General features: G+C 43.1%; 1 protein-coding gene across 8 annotated transcripts in view; it reads left to right on the forward strand.

Annotated features, from left to right (window-relative positions):
- The first annotated feature begins 10,036 nt into the window (after window positions 1–10,036).
- SMAD1 (SMAD family member 1) overlaps window positions 10,037–23,099 on the forward strand; it is an 80,002-nt gene continuing 66,939 nt past the window's right edge. The window contains exons 1-2 of one of the 8 annotated variants that reach the window (XM_070504838.1): window positions 11,073–11,088; window positions 11,611–11,738. The gene's annotated coding sequence lies outside the window, so the exon portion shown is untranslated. The other 7 variants (XM_014838120.3, XM_044767182.2, XM_014838122.3 and 4 more) reach the window with 7 other exon arrangements.

Genomic DNA, 23,099 nt, shown 5'->3' on the forward strand with positions numbered 1-23,099 from the left:
ATAAAATATTAGCAAGCCGATTTGGCCACAGATCTATGGCTAAATATTCCAATCCACTTTGTGGATAATAAAGATCATATTTTGAGTTCCATCTGTCTCACTTCTGGGTTTGGTTCTTATTTGTCTCCATGCTCAGGACAGGAAGCAGGTGCTACTTAGTGACCATCCTCCAAAACACCCTGAACAGCAGACACTGCTCAGCTATGATCAGTTCATATTGACCATACTGGATACCCGAGCCTTACAGATTGATCACTATTGATCATTGTTTTTATTTTCAAATAAGACTCTTTATCACAACTGCTCTAGTTGGATAACATTCGCTAAAGTAAATCACCCAAAGCAAGATTTGTAAAAGAAAAATCTTTTGGCCAAAAAAAAGGATTTGCTATGTTTATTTATACAATGGACTCTAAAGGTGACAAAACAACACTAAAAATTCCTGTCATAAAAAATATTATCCAAAGGAATGAAAGAATTAGGAAAGATCATCAAGTGTAAGGAAGTGTCATTAGAGACCAGGGCCAAGATTATCCACACCCTCATGTTCCCAATTACTATGTATGGGTGCAAAAGCTGGACAGTGAAGAAGGCAGACAGGAACAAAATTGATTGATTTGAAATATGGTGCTGGAGGAGAGCTCCACGGATGCCCTGGACTGCTAGAAAGATGAACAAGTGGGTCCAAGAGCAAATTATCCTGAACTCGCTAGAGGCAAAGATGATAAAACTGAGGCTGTCCTGCTGTGGGCACAGCATGAGACGGCAGGATCTTTGGAGGAGACAATAATGCTGGGAAAAGTAGAAGGCAGCAGGAAAAGAGGAAGATGAAATATGAGATGGATTGAGTCCATAAAGGAAGCCATAGGCATGAGTCTCCAGGAGCTGAGGAGGGCTGATGAGGGCGGGAGATTGTGGACATCACTCCTAGGGTCACCAAGAGTCAGAGCCACCTTGACTGCCTATAACACACACATGAAGAAATAAAAAGTTAAAAGCTTAATGCAAAATCTCAAAGTCTTCTTTTTGTCAGTCATGTCCATTTATCACAAAGAAAGAAAAAGAAAAAAAAATAATCTAAGGGAGACAGCCCATGGCCGAGTGGTTAAATTCACATGCTCTGCTTTGGCAGCCCAGGGTTTCACTGGTTCTGATTCTGGCCGCGGATGTGGCACCACTCATCGGGCCATGCCGAGGTGGTGTCCCACATAGCAGAGCCAGAAGGACATACAACTAGGATATACAACTACGTACTGGGGGGCTTTGGGGAGAAGAAGAAGAAAAAAAAAGATTGGCAACAGATGTTCGCTCAGGGGCCAATCTTTAAAAAAAAAAACAAAACTACGGTACATTTCGCAACTCTGATTTATATGTGACTTTGTTCTGGTGCTCATTTCTAATACCCTAAATTCTATTTTGGAGGCAAAACACCTTAGCTGGGGTCATGTTCACAAGCCCCTGAGATTCACTTCTCAGTTTCAGGTTCAGCTCCTGAAATCGTTCTTCTTCTTGCCTCCCTTCAAACCAAAGGGAGGGATTTCTTGTCCCTATGTGACCTGCGTTTGTAAGTGCCTGTTTATGTTCAAAAGCGAAGTGAAAAATGCCTACCTAGGAAGTCTCCTCCTTGAGAGTGAAAACCATTGATTCCTCCTTATAACCAAGAGGAAAACCAAAAAAAAAAAAATGAACTTTGCTCTCTTCCCAGCAATACATTTGGAAAGAAGAATTATTTTAAAGGATTTTTTTATACCTCGGTAAAGTTATGCCTTAACTTAGAAAAGCCAGTCCTGGGGGGCTGGCCCCCTGGCGGAGTGGTTAAGTTTGTGCTCTCTGCTTCGGTGGCCCAGGGTTTCATCGGTTCGGATCCTGGGTGCGGACATGGCACCGCTCACCAAGCCACGCTGAGGCGGCATCCCACATGCCACAACTAGAAGGACCTACAGCTGAAAATACACAACTATGTATCAGGGGGCTTTGGGGAGAAAAAGGAAAAATAAAATCTTTAAAAAAACAAAAAAGAAAAGGTGGTCTGTCTTAGCAACAACATGATATGACAGTTGCCTCAAACACAAAATGCAGACTGTTTCCGGACATCTCGATCTTACCAGAACAGAATATTTTTACATAAAACTTTTTCAAGTTCCTGAACAGAAATTTACAATAGTTTCATGATATCCCTAACTTAATACCAAAGAACAACTTGTGCCTTCTCTGGGAAAATAGTAAACCCCCACATGAATGGATATGCCTAACATCTTTACGGAATAAAGAGAGGGGGGTTATTAATATGCCAAGTACTTCAAAAAATTACCTGCCTAAGTGTTCACAAGTCTCAACCATTATAGTTAGAGAAAAATGACCAATGTAATAAGGAAAATGAAAAGCCTTGTACGGCAGAGGCTCCTAGCTCCCTATCTGGTATTCAGTGATGTGCTGGTAAATGTTTAACAGTTGTCTCTCAAAAAAAAAAAACAACACAAAAAAGGCCTTAATTTGTGGTGTTTGCCAATTTTTGTGGTGTAAATGCTCCCACTGTGACCAATTTCAGGCTACCAATCAATGCGTTTAACAACCACCTTGTAAAAAACCTGAAGATTTAACCATCAGTTCTCACAAGGCAGAGTGAGCCATTTGGAGCACATCATTGCATTCATCCTCTGCTTCTTTTTACACCAGCAGAACTTCCATTTTGTTGCACTGGCAATTTTCTAAGATTCAAAACAAAAAAAAATGACATTTCCCAGACATCCTTGCAAATAGGGGAGGCCATAAGACAGTATTTACTGATGAAAAGGAGGCAGATGTCATGGTAGTGGTGATTGTCTATCATAGACAGTGGTGGTAGCAGTGTGTTCCTTAAAGAGGCTTCAGTTCACCCCTTTTGTCCTTATCCTTTTCTTTTTTCCTGTTTAGAATACAGTCATGATGACTGGAGCTGCAGCAGCCATTTTGTAATCAATGAAGAGGGAGAGGACAAGGAAATCACAGAGACCTTGGCCTTGACATCTTTGAGTTGCCTCACCACCCCTGGAATTCCTATTTCTGATCTTTTTTACAAGAGATAAATTCCTATATTGCTTAAGCCACTGTCATTTAGGTTTTGTGTTAAAGTCAGCCAAAGCCAGTCTTTCAACTTGGGCAAACTTGCCAATGGATGCAGGCCGAGTGAAGAGAAGTTGCTGCAAGAAGCAAAACTGTTGAAGAATTTTCTCTGGAGATCATATAAGTGTTAAAACTTTTGTGTGTGTGTGAGGAATATTGGCCCTGAGCTAACATCTGTGCCAATCTTCCTCTATTTTGTATGTGGGATGCAACCACAGCATGGCTTGATGAGCAGTGTGTAGGTCCGTGCCCAGGATCCAAACCTGTAAACCCCAGGCTGCTGAAGTAGAGTGTGCAAAATTAATCACTATGCCATCGGGCCAGCCCCTAAAACTTTTAAAAACTGACCCATCCACTAAATGTTTTGTTTGTATAAGTCTACCTAAAATACTTGACTTGGGAGGCAGAAATTGTATTCTTAGCACAGCACTATGAACATTCGGTGGAAAGAATACTGGCTACTTTTGTTGAACACATACAATACACCAGACACCATGTTAAGCACTTTAGAGGCATCAGCAAACTTGCTGTGTGACCTTGGGCAAGTCACTTAACATCTTGGTGTTCATTCTCTTCGTCTGTAAAATGGAGATAACATAATAGCTATATCATTGGGTTGTTTTGAAGGACAAAAGAGTTAATAACATATTTGTAAGGTACTCAAAACGATCCCTAGCTAATAGTAAACACCAAATAAGTGTTCACTGTTATTTTCATGATTACTATTCCCCAAAAACCCTATTCAATAGGCACTGACATTACCAGCAGATGAGGACAATGGCATCTCTCTCTCAGGGAGATTCTGGACTGTAACGAGATGATGCCTCTCAGGTGTTTAGATTGTGCCAGGTAAATGCTCAGAAACTCCACCTATGAGTTTGACACATAACAGCACTTGAATAAGGCTCTTTTAGTGAGATAGGTGCCAAAATATCACGTCAGTGAAGAGAAAAAACTAGCTTTTTGTGGGAGAGAAGGTTAGTCATTATTAATCTGTCCCTATAATGTGCTTATAGGGCCTTGTGATACACAATTAATGGGTCAAAGGATGAGTGATATGTGACATGCAATAGACACAAACCAAGCGATGGGCGCAGTAAGAGGAAGGGAACAGAGAAGCCCCAGGCTTTGGTCTAGAGAAGACACAACTCTGGTTAGGAGACCTGGAACTTGACCTGATTCTGCCATTTACGAGTTTTTGAACCTTGGGCAAGCTACTTAACTTTAGATCGCAATACCCTAACTTGTTAAAATGATAATTTTGAGCTCAACAAACCCATCCAGCCTTTAAGTAGCTTTAAAAAGTATTTTTGTTTGTTTAATATCTAAGAGATGATGCTGGGCCTCAAAGAGCAGGTAGAGTTTGGAAAATTGGAGATGCTGAGATCATACACCAAGTATGAACAAAAGATATAATGTTTAAATGCTTTGGGTGAATATCGTTACAAATTTGCCAGCATTTGTGTGGGAATATGAAGGAGACCAGGTGGAAAATGTTGAGCTGGGGACATACTTTGAGGGACCTTGGGTACCAGGCCTTGAAATTAGAGGTTTATTGGGAGGTACCGCTAAACCATTGAACTTTTCTAAGCAGGGGAATGACGTGACCAAACCACAACTCTTGGGAGATTATTTCAGCAAACAGAATGATCTGAGGGTCCCCTGAGGCAGGGAGTAGAGTTGGGGGAGCATCCTAGAGATCTAGGCATGAAATCAAAGTAACTCGGGAGAGAGGAGAGGAAGGACATGAGAGAGTTTGAAGAAGGATATGAGTACCTTGTGGAAGGAATCAACCCATGGAAACTTGTCTCCATGATTTAACTGGCAAGGAGTAGATGTGACAGTCCAGTAGTTCAGTGCAGGGCCGTTCTCGGCACAAACCAGGGGTCTGGAAATTTGTTAGGTGAGTTTGGAAACAACAGTTTGAACAATAGGTACTAGACTCAAAATTAGGGATCAGCCTTTGTTAATAATAGTTGAATTAGTAGATGTCAGATAAGCAAAGAAAATGCTGTCAACATATTATTACAAGTTCAGTAGCATTACTTTTCACAGGATTTGGGGAATAATTTTGAAGTTATGTGTGACAGGAAAATGGAGAAAGGACTAGTCCTCTAAGGCCGGGGTCTAGATGCTGCGAATACTGGCTGACCCCAACTAGAGATGTGGTCCCAGAGAATAGTTCTGTTAAGCAAAAATAATAGAATATCCCCCAAACTTCAGAAACTGTGGAAATTCATATAAAATTCTACTGTCACCGTAAGGTTTACCATAAAAATTTCACATAGAACTTGCAGTGTACAAACTGTTATGAAACTTTTAGGAAAAGGGCTAAAAACTTTTTGCAAATGCCCACAATATATAATTAGATCTGAAATTGAGGTTTGAGAGTAAGGGCAATGATGAGAAAGAACCATTACCATGAAGTGTGCTTTACTTTAAGGAAAAGGCCAATTGGAATTTTCCCAGCAATTCTATTAGAGATTGATTTCCTCAGCAGGTATTTGAGTGTCAACTGTGATAGGTCTGTGCAAACTCTGGGCATGCAGCAGGGAACAAACCAGATATAGCTCCCACCCCCATATTACTCAGAAGGCCGGTAGGGTCTTCCCATGGATATTCAACAACATGCCTAAATACATTTATAATTACAAACAGCTAAAAGTTTTCTGGAGGAAGGGGTATGACAAGAGAATAAGGGATTTCAACATCAAAAATTCATAATTTACACCTTTCCCACCACCATAGTTATCACCGGAACACTCCGTTTTGTTTTGTTTTTTTTAAAGATTTTATTTTTTTTCCTTTTTCTCCCCAAAGCTCCCCGGTACATAGTTGTATATTCTTAGTTTGGGTCCTTCTAGTTGTGGCATGTGGGATGCTGCCTCAGCATTGTTTGATGAGCAGTGCCATGTCCGCACCCAGGACTGGAACCAAGGAAACACTGGGCCGCCTGCAGCGGAGCGTAGCATGCGAACTTAACCACTTGGCCACAGGGCCAGCCCCTGCAACACTCCTTTTTAAGGCAAAGAATACCACACCAGTGATCCTCTGCGGGCTGGTTCCAGGGAAACTGATTCACTTAAATTCACTTAAGAAGCTGATGCGCAAACCCCACACTACATTTATTTTTCCCTTGAGTAGAACCATCTCTTAAAATAAACTTTTGGGTTCACATTTTGCATCTATAAACTTTGCAGCCAATTTTAAGGGCTCATCTTATTGTAAACGATTAGAAGTTGATTTTTTTTTTTTTTGGACAAACTGGTTAAATAACATGACTAATTTGCCTTCAGTTCCTTGATACCTCCTTTTCTCTGAGGATCTTCTCCTCTTCCCTACCTCAGCCATCTACTTTGCCTGGTCACACTGCTAAATCTTGGCATTACCCAAAATTGTCCCAGCTCTGTGATTTCAATTTCAAGCATCCCATTCTCAGACTGTTCCCCAGTTTTTGGGAGCGGTTCCCAACTGAAGGAATTCTTGGATCCCCCTGGGACCTCCCACCCACTGGTCTTATCGCCTTTTCCCCATCATCCCTCACTTCCTTGTGTCCTCACCTCCCTCCTTATCACAGTTCCCCCGCAGTCACTCCCTTGCCTACGCCCTCTGCTCTCTGACCCTCCTTCCCTCCATCACACCCACCTGCAAACCCCCAGCTCTGCCCCCTTGGCTGACAGAGCCTGGAGAAAAATCGACAGCCATGCTGACTGGTCTTGCTTTAAATTCATAACCACTAACCTCAAATGGGCACTTAGCGCTGCCTGGCAATCCTACTACATTTCCGTAGTTCATTTGCTCTCAAATTCTCCCACAAGAAAATTGTGTGATACCCGCTGCTTTCTCTTCCAACCTGCAACATGTCTTTTACCCTCACCATTCTCAGAAAGCAGGGAACGTGGCTATTTCATCAAGATAACAGAAGCAGAGAGAAGACAACGTCCCTGTGTTCCCACCTCCGCAGCCACCAGCCCGTGTGCATCTGGGCCCACACACCCTGCCTTCCCTCCTGTGGCTGGTTTCTCCCTGCTTCAGCTCACGGGCCTTCTGGCTCTTCTGTGAATGGGTAAAGAAGACTCAGCTTCAAGGTCTTTGCACTTGCTCTTCCCTCGGCTTGGGAGGTTGGAAACCCTCTCCTGATCATGTGGCATGCTCCCTGGTCCTTCAGGACCTTTTGTCAGTGAGGGTTTCCCTTCCCCTATGGAAATAGCAACCTCCCGCATTCCCAAACCGTCTTACTCTGCTGCTTCCATCCCATGTACCACCACCTAGCACGTTTGTGTATTTATGCATTATTTGTCTTCCTCGATGAGAGCAGGGTTTTTATCTGTTTTTTTCACCACCATATCCCCCGTGACTTGAACAGTGTTCGATTCGTTCACTCATCAGGTGTTTAATGAGCTATTAGATGTCAGAAACTGCTCTAGGCACTGGAGAGTACAGCAATGAACAGACCAGACCTGCACTTTTGGCTAAGTAAGTCGAAACAGAATAATAGATAGAAACAACGGAATAATAATAGAAATGACAGAAAAGAACATTAAAACCCTGTACTTTTGGCTAAGTAAGAATTTAGGTAGTGCTAAGTGAAACATCCATGTGATACAGGGAAAGAGGATATAAAATATATGTGTTTGGGAGTGGTACACGGGGATGTTAGATTTTAGGTAGAGTGGTCAGGGTAGGCCTCAGTGAGAGGGGAACATGTGAGCAAAGACCTGAGCGAGGGGAGGGAGAGGGCCATGTGGACATCGGTGGGAAGAGCTGTCCAGGGAGGAAACAGCTGGTGCAGAGGTCCTGAGGTGGGAGTATGTCCAGGTTGTTCCAGGACTTGTGAGGAGGCCAGGACGACTTGAGGAAGTGAGTGAGAGAGAGAGAAGAGGTCAGAGTTGCAAAGGAGTGCAGGGAGGATCATGTAGAAACTTGCCCACATTGTGAAAACTTTTATTTTGAGTGAAATGGGGAGTCAAGGAAGGATTTTTTTTGACACAATGATAATAATATACAACCCACATTCAAGTTTTCACAATTGTCCCAACAATATCCTTTTTTAAAAACTCCAATTTTCTATTACTATTTGAAGAAATGACTTGCACAAGGGGCAAAATCAAATTCCATAGCATGCATAGTATTGATAATTATCATTTGTAGCTATTAGAACTGCACTAAGAAAGGTCATCTATAGGTTAAAAAAATTAACAGTTTTACAACGTCATTTTACAGTTTTTCCGCTCAATTCAGGATCCAATCAAGGATAATATACCACGTTTAGTTGTCATATCTTTTTTAAACAGCTTTATTGAAATAAAACTCACGGACCATACAATTCACCCATTTAAAGTGTATGATTCTATGGTTTTTAGTACATCCACAGAGTTGTGCAACCATCACCACAAACTCATTTCAGAACATTTTCATCACCCCCAAAAAGAAAGCCCATAACCTTTAGCTATCTCCCCAACCTCCCATTCCCCAAAACATAGGCAACCACCATTCTACTTTCGATCTCTACAGATTAGCCTATTCTGGATATTTTATATAAAATGGAAGCATACAATTTGTGGTCTTTTGTGTCTGGCTTCTTTCACTAAGCATAATGTTTTCAAGGTGCATCCAAGTAGTCAGTACTTGTTTTCTTTTTATGACCGAATAATGTTCCATTGTATGGATAGAGCACATTCTATTTATCAAGGGAGGGTTTTGAGCAGAGGAGTGACTTGATCTGAGTGGCATTTAACAAGGCTTACTCCAGCTGTTGTTCCTTCCAAGGAGCAGAGAATGACGACCTGTGGCAATGCTGCTTTCAGGGAAAATAAGATGAGGCTCAACAATGGGCTGGGAAGGGCTCAAATAGGTTAACAAAGAAATTAGCAGAAATATCCTGATCTATAATTTATAAACGGTATTTTATGTGTTTTATGGGATTTGTTGCATTTCCTTTGAATAATTAAACATGGAATGCAGAAATAATAAAATAATAAATAAGGATTTAAAATTGAATGTGCACATGTAATGTACAGGGACAATTGGAGAGTACTGTTAATTTACAGAGGTCTTGGATATTTTCTTTATATTGGTGGTAACGATTCTTTTGGTTCATGTGAAATTTATTCCTAAGAATAATTATTTGTCTCTAAACATAACTCAACATTATGGTAATTATCCAAGATTTCACGCCAGCTTCCAGAGAGCTGGCCAATAGAAAAACCAATTCTTACGGAAATAAATATATTTTCAATGTCTACGCAGATCAGGTAGATGAGAGCTAGTTTGTTTTTATTTTGGACGGTTGGTGTCATCTAAAAGATTGTAGAAATTGGGTTTAAAACATTTAGAGTTCTATTGAGGCATCTCTCATTATTTGGAGCAACGAGGCTACCGACTGGAATCATTAGATCCTGAACTGGCACAAGACCCATGTATCGACTCAGGGTTTGGTATAAGCACACGCAATAGTTACTAGGCTATCTGATTCTGGGTATGTGCAACTTTTGGAGCTTGCAAATCATTGGGGAGTAAGTGAGGGTCAATGGAAACTAGACATAAGAAGGCGAGGTTCGAAGGATAATTGTCAAAAATGCGCTCGACGTTTACAGCACGGTCCGGTGGGCGCAGCGGCCGCGTTGATGAACATTTCAGAGAATAAACACTGACCACAAAACTTCCCTCGCAGATAATGCACCAAGTCCGCTCCACCGGGACTAAAGGAGGCAGGGGGAGGAAAGTCCGAACGCGCGGCATTGTTTTTTTTCTCCTTGGAATAAATGGGGCGGGGGGCTGGGGGCCGGGCGGGGGGAGGGGGCACGGGCCGCTCCCCCGCGCCGTCCTCGGGCCCCGCAGCGTCGCGCTCTCGCCGGCTGGGCCGGGAATTTGGAGAGGATCCCTGGTCGCGCGGCGGCGGCGGCGCGCGGGTGCGCGTGTGAGCGAGCGAGCGAGCGAGCGGGCGGGCGAGTGCGCCGGGTATTGGCAGCCGAGGAGTGGAGGCTGGGCGGCTCCGACTCCCTGACGCCAGCGCGACCAGATCAATCCAGGCTCCGGGAGCGGGCGGGCGGAGGAAGGAGAGGCCGAGCGGCTCAGCCCGGGCCGAGCGCGGGGAGGGACCCTGCGAGCGCAGCGCGGCGCAGCGCCCGGCCGGCCAGACCGGGGCCGCGGGACCCCGCTCGCCCCGCCACTCGTGCGCCCGCGCGGACGGGCGCGCCGCCAACCCGGTAAAACGAAACAGACCCGAAACCAACTTTCTCTCTGCCGCGTCCCCGCCCTCCCCGGGCGCCCTGGGCTGCCCAGCGCCGCCGCCACCGCTGGGGCGAGCGCGGGCCCGGGGGCGCGGGCTGCGGCGGGCAGGGGGCTCTTCCCTGCGTGGGGCGGACCGGGGACCCCCCTCCATGATGGCGGCCGCTCCGAGGAGCGAACCTGCCACCTTCTCCTCCCCTCGCACCCATCTCGCCCGGCAGGGCTCGGCCGGGGGTCCCCTCGCGTCTTTGTTGGGTCTCCGGTGGGGAAGCCGCGTTCCTCGGTCCCGTGCCTCGCCCCCGGCCCGGCCCGCGGCGGGATCTCCGGGCCCCCTCCCCCTCCGCCCGCGCCCCGCTTCTCTTTCCCTTTCCGCAGCGGGCCGAGGCCGTGCGCGCGGCTCGCGGGCCCATTGTGTCCCGCGCCGGCCGGGCGACCCTTGCGGGAGCGGAGGGCGGCTGCCGGCGCGCCTCTCGACGTGCTCGGCGGCGCGCGGAGCGGCTCTCGCACGAGGGGGACACCTGGTGCCCAGGTCCCCTGCGCGTCCCCGACGGGTCCCCTGTTCTGCCCCAACTAGCCTCTTGGGGATCGGGGTCAAGGAGAGTTCGCACCGAAATTCCCTCTAATTTATTCGAAGGTTTGGCGGCGGCGCGTAATTTTTTTTTTTTTTTCTCTTCCGCCTGCACCCCCCTGCGTCTCCAAGTGTCGTCTCATTCCTTTCCCTTTACCGGATTCGATTGCCTCACTGCATGTGCATTTGTGAGTTCGCTGCTGAACAACTGTTCCTTTGCTCTGCTCCCTGTCTTTGTTAGTGTTTCTCGGGGTTGTTTCTGTAGGAAGGTGGGGGTGGTGGGTGTGAGAGAGAGACAGACGTGGGCTTGTTTTTCTAGTGGCTTAATATATACGAAGGCTTCCCGGGAGAGCGTTTCCTTGATGGACTTTAGGAGGGAGGAGGAACAAATGCCTGCCGGATCTTACAACTACAGTAGCTGCGGCTTTTGTTTATTTTGAGGCGCATACGATTTTTAAATACACCGTGCGAGATAGTCGGCAAGGCGCTTCCCTTCTGAAAATTGAGGCGCGTCTCAGAACCGTCTTCTGAGAAAGCATCGTTTACGTGAGTGCTGTGACAACCGGCCTTTTTCTTTCCTCCTGTGTTCTGTTCTTTCCATTGTATCTGAAGTTTCAGAGTCTTCGGAATGGTGCAGAAGTTGCATGCGTACTGTATGTCTTCCTGTTGCGGAAACTTAGCAGCTAAATCACAGAATGCCTTTATTTCAGAACGTTTCTCGCTCTAATTGCCTGTCGTGGAGAGCATGCCTGCGTTCAGTAACACAATGAGAAAACTGTTCTGTGCCCATGTTGATTTTTCATCTTGTTCGTAATTACCACTTTACGTTTTATTGGAGGTAAGTGAGCTGTATTGGAACCACTGTTTAAAAAGAATAGAGGCAGAAACACTGTTCACTGCCCCAGCGTTTTCAATTAGTGTAAATATTTTGCATGAGTGTTATTCTGATGTAGGTGCCAAGCCTAAATATGCTGTACTGATTAAAGTATTTTTCCTCTCCTCTCCTCTCTCTCCCTCTTTTCCATTCGCAGTTATTTGCTATTTCTGTGCAGGTGGTGCACATTTGTGTAATATTGTAATTCTTAGGAAACTGTAACCAGGGTCGTGAGAGAGGATTTTTCTAGAGGTGGGTGATGCCAGAGCCTCTGGAGGATCCGGGCAGGATTGGGTTTCTTTGAGGGTAGTGATTTGTCCTTGATTTAGTTCTGATCCCTCCAACCATAGGTATGTAACCAAATACATTTTTCCTTTTTGCAGTAGCCTTTGGTTTTATACCCTTGAAGAGCTGATGACCTTTGTATTTTAGAGAAATGACAGTTTTTAGGCAATTAAAAATGTTAACCTCTTAAACCTCTTGGAATTTAATTTTTTCTGCTAAGTTCATAGCGCATTAAGAGGATGTCTTATTTTCCCAAATACATTTATTAAAACCTAAATTGCTGTTTGTAATTTTGATTTCTAGTAATTCTCTGTTAAAGGTAAAATTTAATAACGGATTGGAAAAAGAGTAAACTTGAGTGTAATTAGACCAGTATATTTTAGCTGCAGTCGCCTACACAATCAAGGCCAAGTTGTGTGTGTATAAAAGATCTCATTTGTGTAGTCTTACAAGGCTAATGGAGGCATCATTGGGGCTTTATAAATAATGTAAGTTGTGTATAATGTAGAGTCTCCAGAGACGGCAGAGAAAGCATCATTACCAGCCTTTTCAACCTGCTTGAGATCTTAAATTGATTTACAGCACTGAACTGGTGCAAAATGATACATCAGGATGACATGGGGTCAGCCTGTAAAAGTCTATGATGTCAGCCTATTAGTTCAGTCATCATAATTAAACCGTATTACAGGGGCAACTAAGCAGGAGTCTGGCGTTATACTTCTGATATGGGTGGTACAGAGATTTTGTTTATAGTGGAAAAGCTGAACTGGTTAGGAGTGCTTCTGTTTCTGAAAGAGGAAAAGGGTCACAGAACTCTGAATTTTTGAAAATAAATTGAAGATAAATGCAGAGATGTCAGTCTGCATTGTCTAAGTAGCTTTCCATTTGAGGGTGGAGAAACAGATGCTTTTGGGGTACTGATAAGGACCTGTGCAACTCTGATGCATGTCCTGAACCATGCTTCATGTGAACTGGAATGTAATTTGGCCTTAGGGACCTTCTAAAATATCAGAGGACCACATACTTTTTATCTCTGATACTTTTATTAGCACTGAGTTGCACTGTATTGATGTATCAGCTGACATGTCATTTCTTTAGCTAGTTATAGTTACTGGGTCTCCACTGAAAACAGAGATATGTGAATTGAACATAGAAACAATTCAGGACAAGAGACCCTTGTTTTTTGCTTAAATTTCTGGCAATCCTTATTGGATTTATGGGTCATCTGAGACTGTGCTGTCCAATAAGGCAGGTATTAGCCACATCTGAGTGTTTAAATTGAACTTAATTAAAATTAAATAAAAATTCATCTTCTCAGTAGCACTAGCCACATTTCAATGCTCGATAGCCACCTGTGGCTAGTGGCTGCCACATTGGACACTGTCTCTGTAGAACCCCTCCATCATCGCAGAAGGTTCTATTGGACGTTGCAGCTCTGGGGCCTTTACCTCTCCTCTTCCTCCTTTTCTGCTCATCTTTGAGCTCCTCCTCTGCTTGTTACCCCTACTGATGAGTTTGTGGGGTCCAAGGGAGAAAAAAATGTGTCCATTAATTTTGCTCCTTACTAGTTTGCTCTTTTTAAAATAAAAAACAGTTTGGAAGTGACAGTTGAAGCTCCTGGATAAAACGAAGTTGACTCTTCTGTGGATCATATAATCTTTGGTGTGATGGCTTCTAATTTGATTAAGAGCTTTGAGTGTGAGAAATAATTGTAGCTAATTTTTTCTGAGTTTTTCCTGTGTCCTTGTTTTTAATACTCATATCTCATTTAACCCTCAAAACTTCCTTAAGTTCTGTTGTCACATTTTACAGGTAGACAAACGGAGTTCAGAGTGATTCAGTGTCTTGCGTCAGGCTTCTTAACTAGTGATTTTGATTTATAATCTTAGCTGAGATATGAATAAGGTAGTTTGACTCCAGAGCTTCTTAACGGTATTTTTTGGGGGTTTTTTTGGTGTAGAATACCCAAATAATCATTGTTCTGTTGGGCTTTATTTTTCCAGTATAGATATGACTTTGCTTTTGTTTTTTAGGTCTTAAGACAAATTTGTCCTCTATTGTACTTTTCTGGGCTGTCTTCTCTTGTCCTCTTTTAAGTGCTTGAGAAAGGGAGCATAATGTTAATACGGATACAAGCAGAACATAATTGGAAGAATAAATGTCACATAAAAGTAATGCATTTCAAAGCCAAATTAGTTTTATCTCGGCTTTTCTGGCTCATTCCTACCACTTTCCCCTTGCGTTTTTCTTGTATGTTCACAAACTGATGGTCCTAAGGAGGAAAGCTCTAGTAGTTCAGTTTATCTCATCAAAATTAGTCTTCCCTTAGCTGTAAAACACTGCACTTTGAGATACAAATAGTTCATTGCAAATTCCTTGCGATTTTTTTTTTTTTCGTTTAATGTCTACTTTTGTGTAGTCTTATAGTTCATCAGTTCTTAACATTTTTTTGGTCAGGACTGTTTAAGAGCTGATCAAATCGCGGATCCTGTATCTTCTCACTCTCATCCTCCAATCTAAAAATGCTTATGTGCCCTGGTAAGCTTGTGTGGACCCCTGAGTACCCAAGTTGCATGATGTTTCAGTTGAAGGACGTCCAAGGAACTGCCTTGCCAAGTGCGTTCATAAACGTTTGTAATTTCCTTTCCAGAGAAGAGAGAGATTTCATGTTAAAAGCTGCTTTGAAGATTTTCTGATACAGTTGGTTCATATCCAATTGAGTAGTCTGAGGCCCAGAGAACATACTAGCTTGCCTAAAGTCACCCAGCTAGTGATTGGGAGAGGGAAAGCAGAACCTGGATCACTCGCCTTGTTGCTAAGTTCTTCTTGGTCTGTGTGTTTTTTCCTACCCTGCTCGCTGTGATCCTGAAGCTTCGGTCTGAGCATATCCCAGGTAATTTCGGGAGGAGAGGAAAGAACTTTTTGGGATGGTCTTGACATTTTGTACCTAAGATTGTTTGAGCCGAGTAGGAATCAAGTCTGACAACCTCAGAGAGATGTTTTTTACAGATTAAAATCGATTTTTTTTCATTTTAGAGATGGAAAAGAAAAGCCCTATGTTCTAACTTAATCAGCGGGACCTTACTAGAAAATGGAAGATCCAAGTTGTACAGAGTTCAAATTAAATCAGGCAGTGCTGCTATGTGAATGTTATCTCTTGACTCTCAAAAATAAATCGCATTCCTAACCAAAAGCTAGAGTTTAGGGTATTTAGGGAAGAAGCTAAGGGGAACTAGGGAGAGAGTTGGAAAGGTCAGAGGAAGAAAAGGATAATTTAAATATAAAAAGAGAAATTTGATATTAAGTCATAAAGTGATTTCGAGGCTGATGAAGTGTTCTCTGTAATTGTACTTCTACGTGTGGTTTCTTTCTTTTTTAAACTTACTGTTACCAGTTTATTATAAAGAATACAACTCAGGAACAGCCAGATGGAAGAACGACATAAGACAAGGTGTAGGGAAGAGGTTCAGAGCTTCCACACTCTTCCCGGGCGCAGCACCTCCAGCTTCCAACCTGGAAGCTCTGGTGTTAGTTTTTGGTACCAAGATGAGGAGGGCCTGCTTTGATAACAAATCGAGGCATCTCCATTTTGCCCCAAATTGAAATCTGACTCTTTATGCTCCTTTTCTGCTATTACCTAGTAGTACAACTATTCAGTCTAATCTGGTGATCTGTCATCTGATTTGCTGCAAAAATACCTGAAGTATTTTTAACACCTCTTCTAGATTAACTTTCTTTAAAAAAAAAATAGCTAAGCTAAGTAGCATGAATGTACTTACTCAAACTCTAAATTAAAATCCTCCTTTTGGTGTTCATCATTGAGATGGTGTCAGTTTTAGAGATGTGCAACTAGTCCGCTAGGCCAAAAAGTCACATTTACAGCTGTTGCTGGCTGACTTGCGGAAATGAGCAGGTTCTGTAGAACATTCATTTGCATAAGGGAAGCTATCTTTCAGATGGGAAAAGCCAGACTTTCATAAACAGTTCAACTCCAGTGGCTACTTCAGATTTTTTGGAAGGCACTGGGAACCGCAGTATTTGAGCAGTTTATCATCTTTGTAATTTTTGTTATAAGCTGAAATCAGAACTTCAGGGCAGACTCCCTGTTGACTGTAATGCATTAAAACCTCCAAGGTTTGACGAATCCTTACCTGGCGATTCTCCCAAATTTCTTCTCTGCTCGGTTCCTAGTGTTCAGATAAGGAGTCTTGTTCTCTTGTAAGAACCCAGGTCTGTGGTGTGGTGGATTGGTTTCGTAATTAATTTTCTTGAGACCACAAGCCTGAATTTAAAGGGACACATACACACAGTTAATTATGCTTGTACATGCTTTTGAGCTCAGAATTAAATATTCGCTACATGATGTTTGCAAAGAGGAAGAAAAAAAGGTCTAGCTTTTGATTCAAAAATGTATTTATACACGTAATATTTTAATGCTTTATTTGTAGTTTCTGCTTAATGTTAGGGTAGCTGTACTATAGATATTTTTTTCCTACAATTCAGATAGGGTATAGTTACACAAACTGTTCATTCATTTTCCTCTCCTTGTCTATCTTTTGTGGTTTCTTTGTGGTGTGCTTATGCAAAGTGGAAGTATTTCAGACCTTCATAGATTTTTCTTTCAGTTTCAAACACCACAGGAAAAAAAAGGGAACTAATTATCTTTCAAGCATTATAATTAGGCATTAAATTAAGTCATTATTTAGTTAGCTAAATGCAGGATCTTTTGTTTGTTATGATTGAAAGAAAACGTGTCTTTTTAATGGAGGAGGGGTGTTACATATCCCTTATTTGATAATTTTGATACAGTATTGTAGTGAGTATATGCTCCACTTATTCAGTGACCGTTATTCTGAGTGGCTCAGTAATTAGAAGACACACAAAAATGAAAAATGCAACAGTATTACAAGAGTTCTTGCAAGGTAGTGTGAAAGTCACTTGTACAGACAGCTCACATGAGGACCACATTGGTGTAGAAGGACATGTGGGTTTGCGTAGGTAGAAGGGAGAGACATTCTGGGCAGAGTAGTGGCGTGGAAGACTCAGGAGGTAAGCATGAGTGTTGAGGATCTCGAGAGAAGCACTGTCCAATAGAACTTTCTGCAGTGATGGAAATGTTCTGTATCTATGCTGTCCAATACTGTAGGCCCTAGCCACAAGTGACTGTTGAGCATCTGAAGTGTGGCTAGTGCAACTGAAGAGAACTTTTTTTTTTCCCTTTGGTAAGGAAGATTGGCCCTAAGCTAAAATCTGTGGCCAGTTTTCCTTTTTTTGCTTGAGGAAGATTATCACTGAGCTCAGATCTGTGCCAGTCTTCCTCTATTTTATGTGGGACACTGCCGAAGCATGGCTTGATGAGTGCTGCTAGGTCCATGCCTGGGATCCAAACTTGTGAACACTGGGCCGTGGAAGTGGAGTGCACTAACTTAATCACTGCACCACCAGGCCAGCCCCATGCATTTTTAATTTTAATTAATTTATGTTTAAATAGCCACTGTAGCTATCATGTTGGAGAGCACAGATCTAGAGGCTGGTTAGCAGCGTTGCCTGACCACAGTGGGGATTCCTGATGGGGCCCAGTATGGTGAGGTAGGAGAGATGGTCATAAAGGTTACACTCAGTGGGAGTTTGGGGACCTCAGAGTGCCAGAATAAGGAAGCATTGGGAAGTCACTGAAGGTGTTTAAACATACGGTTTTTTGGATTGTAGAGGGCGGAGCCTGTATACCAGGAGATTCGTAAGAAAGCAATTTGAGTTACCTATCTGATGAGATGGGTTTGAGAGCAAAAAAACACAAGATGGTTATTTGGCTGTAGAGCAATGGAAGAGAGAGGTGTCAGAGATTATTCTTAAGTTTCCAACCTGAGTGGCTGGAAAATTAGTAGAGCCCTTACTTAAGAATAGGGAAGAACTGGTTGTAGAAGGAATAAAGATTGTGTGAATGATAAATTAGAGTTGACAGGTTGGATTTAAGGTGGGGCGTCTAAGTATTCTACAGGCAAGTTGGAGATACATAACGAAGCTGCAGCTTGGGGAAGCGCTCAGAGCTTTACATGAGGATCCCCAGCAGTGATCTCCTAGAAATGATGGGTAGACTTCCAAGAGCAGATGGGTAGGCTGAGAGCATCATGAACAGAGATACAAAGAGCTGGTGGGTCGAATCTTCCATTAAAGCCCACAATTAGGCATTAGGAGAAGGGAGATGCCTTTGAAGTAGACGAAGGAACTGGAAGAAAGGTGAGGGGTCAGAGGGTCACTTTAACCAGGAAGCCAAGGGAAGAGAGATTCCGGAGTAGGTTCAGAGAGGGAGATGTATTGTTCAGGGTGAAGGAGAAAAGGTTGAGGTAATCAGGTGAATACGGTTGAGTGAAGAGAGACAGTCTATTAAGAAATGAAAAATCTTTTTTCCTTAAAGATTGTCACCTGAGCTAACATCTGTTGCCAATCTTCTTTTTTTGTTCTTCTTCTACCCAAAGCCCCGCAGTATATAGTTGTATATCCTAGTTGTAGGTTCTTCTGGCTGTGCTATGTGGGACGCCACCTCAGCGTGGCCTGACCAGCAGTGCTGTGTCTGCGTCTGGGATCCGAACCAACGAAACCCTGGGCCGCTGAAGTGGAGCGCCTGAATTTAACCACTTAGCCGTGGGGCTGGCCCCGAGAAATAGATTCTTAAATGCCCTTGAGTGACTTACGTTTCAAAATAGATGAGACCTCTTCCTATTTAAAGGTTGAGAGAAAGAAGTCAATGGACAGGAGCAATTAAAGACGAAGAGTTAATGATCTGGAGCACAGGGGACAAAATAGTAGCCATGGTAAGGAGGGAGAGTTGTCCGAGAAAGCAGCTGAATGGGGTCCAGGTTAGAGAGGAAACCAGATGGCAGAGCTCGTGCCGGCTTGTGTGGATTTTACCAGTCGTGTCAGAGGCCAGGCCCTTCATTGGTGTGGTGAGATGAGGGAATCAGCAGATGGCATTGGAAGTTTAGGAATAATGGAGAAGTTTTGGAAGAACTGTTGTAGTTAATGTGCCAGGAAATCTATGGAGAATTCAAAGTCTAAACAGCAGCGGGGAAGCCTGGGGTGAAGTCTGATGTGGCTGTGGAGTAGACGAGCAGTTGTGGCTTTCTAGAATAACTTGGTGGCTTGATAGTAAGATTGGGGAGAAATGTTGGTAAGAGATGATTCTGGCCTAGGGATAGCAAATCCATGAAGAAATGAAGCTCTCGAGTCAGGTTGCCCAGGTTTAGGTCCAGGCCCCGAAACCTCACCGTTTGTACCTTGGGGAGAGCTACAGTTAACTTTTGTACCTCACTTTCCTCATCTGAAAAATAAAGATAATAGTCTCTGCCTCAGGATTGCTAGTGAGATGAAATGAGTTATACGTCCATGTTTCATCTAATCTAAGACGCTGCTGATTGTAAGACATTATTTCATGTACTACTGAGGAAACAACTGTTAGTTAGACATGACAGACCACTGGTTATTAATTTCCTGGTTTCAGGCGTTAGAATGGGGGCAAGGGGGTGCGTCTTAAGTTGGTGAAGTACAGAATACATAAAGGACTTAGCATAGGGCCTGGCGTATAAGAAGCATTCAGAAAATGTTGGCTATTTATATAAACAACAGTGTGATTTTAGAGTCTAGAATGTTAATGAGAGCAGTAGCAGATCCAATCTAGATAAGGGGTCAAAACAGGCTATAAGGACTGTCATGGACTGAATGAGTTGAGCAGAGTAAAGCGGTGGGAATCCCCGTAATGAAATTGTGAAATCTCAAGTTTGGGAGTTTGTAGATGGAGCATTTCCCTGACAATTCTAGGTAAAGGTTTTTAAGAAAAGGATAGAAGTTGAACTAAGAGAAGAATGCCCTTTAATGATTTTAAAAAGTTAAGTTGCTCAGAGCTAATAAAAGTAAGTATTCTGAATTTCTCTATGGCTTTTCCTATAGCATTCATCAGTGTTAAGATACTTTTTCATTATAGTAACACATGCTCAGTGCAGAAAGATTCTGGCATGGGTTCTTGTCACTGGTCAGAGGGAAGGGAAGATGGATTTGCATCATCTCAAGAGATGGGAGTGTTAATAGCAGCTGTAGAGCCTTTCTAAACGTTGCTCCAAAGGCAGAAACCGTAAAGGAAAAATTTATAGATTTGACAGCATTTCTCTGACCAAACACACAGTCACAAAGACAACCTTTCAGGCAACAAATTTGTAGTAACTTACTGCTTTTTGTAAGGAACTTTTAAAATCAATAGGAAACGCCACCCCTATAGAAAAATCAGTAAAGGACATGAACAGGCAAATGAAATGCAAACTACTAATAAAAGTAACATGTTCTGCTGTGTCCTGGATCAGGCTCTTCACTGGACTGGGCGTGAAGCCTTCTCTGTTACTTTATTGTATTACTCTGTGTCCCAGGAGGACCAGTCTGGGGAAACTGAGCTTTTCTCATTGATTCGACTGTTCCTGCCTTGTAAGAGAAGCTGGAGTTAGAAGAGGCACATGATAAATACAAGCTGGAGTTACGAGAGGCAGGCCTTCTCCATCCCGCTTCCTTTATATTAACCTATTACCCTGCCTGACATGATTTTGGACTAGGAGTCTCCTCATTAGGATGTGAGGTGTCCTCAGCCCTTTAGGGGCTATCAGTTATCTGCCATTTCTCAATCAGCTGGTGTGATCAGTGAACCTTAAAGACACCAACGCTTCATAGAGCACATCGAGATGGGCCTCTTTCTTTCCTACTTGAGTTGCAGTATTAGATTTTATCTATAGCGGCATTTACCTTATTCATATGAGACAGTGATGGTCTTGGAATATGGTTTTGATTGTTGAGGTGGACTAGTTTATAAGGTATCAAAGTGAGAAAAGTCTCCCATGTAGTAAAACCTCTTATAAAGTGAAAAAAAATTACAGGCATCAACATTTAATTTCCCGGATTTCTCTAAGGATAACAGGGTCGTGGATGTAAAAAAAAAATGCTTTTCATATGCTGCCTGTGAGGGAACAATCTCTGGTTATTGGTGGCATCCTTACCTCTCTGATGCCACCTTAGCATTAAGTGAGTTCTTACGTAGCCACTAGACAGCATAGAATTTGTCCACATCTTCTGCCTCACCATCTCATTTCTTTTAAATGATCTGCAGATATTTCAAAGTTGGGGGAAAAAGAAAAGTCTTTTAAATCTCACCTGCGGGCTCACCACGTGGCCTGTCACCATCCCTCCCCATTCTTAAGTCCTTGTTGAATGACAGTGATGGGCAGAGGGCCCTGAGCTGTACACGCTGGGCAGACCTGTCCCTCTAACTCTTGCAGCTGTGTTGGAGACGGAGGGTGAAGACTGGGAAAATGGGTCTTCGTTTTATCAAGGAGAGTAGCTTTTCAGGAAAGGGAATAATGATGCACTGACTGTTGCTTTAGAAACTATCCATTTAGCCCTATGAAGGCTCAGGACGGCTGATTGTACATACTTCCATCTCGTCTGTTACAGCTTCCTGTTTTGCTTTTTGCCTGTTGCTGGCTGTGCAGTCTGGCATAATTAATAACAACCTCTTTTATTTCCCAGTGTTCACGTTTGTGTGCTCGGGACTTCCATTTAGTTTGTTCAAGCTTGAGGGAATGTTTGATGGCTTTTAAATGTTTTTCTGTTAGCTGAACAAAATTAACTTGAGCACTATTTAAATGATTGGCACCCAAGCTCTCTTTATAGCATTTATATGCATTTAAACACTGAAGAGTTTTGTCTTGTCAAATTGTGCAGGCTGAGATGTTGATCTGTATTCCAGGAAAGCCTGCTTTAAAAGAGATGCACCCTCACCGTGGGGTTCTGCTTTTTGTTACGCTGGTGTCAGTTCAGCAAGTATTTCGTGCATTCCTACTGTGTGTTCAGCCCTGGGCTGTGTTTGGGGAGGGATACGGAAACGGATCCGTCAGTTTCTGCCCTGAAGAAGCAATCTTACTGGTAAGGGGAGGCTACCATAACATGAAAAGTTAAATAACAAGCCATTGTTATTCATGTTATAGCATCTTAGTTTGAAGGTGTTTCTCTTAGAATTGGGGTAATCTTTCAAAGTCAAGGGATTAGGAAGGAAATCTGATGCAGTTGGTAGAGCTCCTGCTTCCTGCCCGCCTCTACCTTCGTGGATTCTTTACGAAGTTTTTGAGTGTCTCTATTTATATGTATATTTATGTTCATCGTGTATCTCTTACACAGCTTGATAAAGTTGGGTTAAGGGGTCATAAATGTAGGACTTGCACTGAGGATCTTGTAACTTTGAGGACCAGTACAAACCTGCTTGTCTAGTCCAGCTTCTGTTTTAATAGCTTTTAGAGTTAGTTATCTTATTCTTTAGAGTGAGTTCCTTGAGGGGTATGGACAGTGTCCTTACGATCTTTGTGTTAGCACAGCGGTTCTCACCTTGTCTGCCTATCAGAATCACATGAATAACGACCACCACAGAAATGCCTGGGTCTGCCCCCCAGGGGGATCCTGTTCAGGGGTCACGATGGGGAGCTTTAAAAAAGTACCTCAGGTAAGTCTAATGTATAGCAGTGTTAAGAACTATTGGCTTGATGCACAGTAGGTGCTTGATGAGTGAATTTTTTCATTTTGCTGGGTTTTTTTGTTAAGATTTTTTATTTTTTCCTTTTTCTCCCCAAAGCCCCCGGTACATAGTTGTATATTCTTCGTTGTGGGTCCTTCTAGTTGTGGCATGTGGGACGCTGCCTCAGCGTGGTCTGATGAGCAGTGCCATGTCCGCGCCCAGGATTCGAACCAACGAAACACTGGGCCGCCTGCAGCGGAGCGCGCGAACTTAACCACTCGGCCACGGGGCCAGCCCCTCATTTTGCTGTTTTTTAAAACATGTCAGGAAACATGACCTGTGGCGTGTTGTAGATTCCTGATGGTTACGAACTGGCTTTTATACCCAGTAACACTTGGTGCCGTGTGATACCTGTTGTAAGGGCTCCAGATGTGCCAGTTAATTCTGAGGATTAACTTTTTGCTCCCCCTTTTTTTCTTTGAGGAGAAAAGAGATAGGAA

Source organism: Equus asinus, chromosome 3, assembly GCF_041296235.1.
Source record: "Equus asinus isolate D_3611 breed Donkey chromosome 3, EquAss-T2T_v2, whole genome shotgun sequence".
Classification (NCBI taxonomy): domain Eukaryota; kingdom Metazoa; phylum Chordata; class Mammalia; order Perissodactyla; family Equidae; genus Equus; species Equus asinus.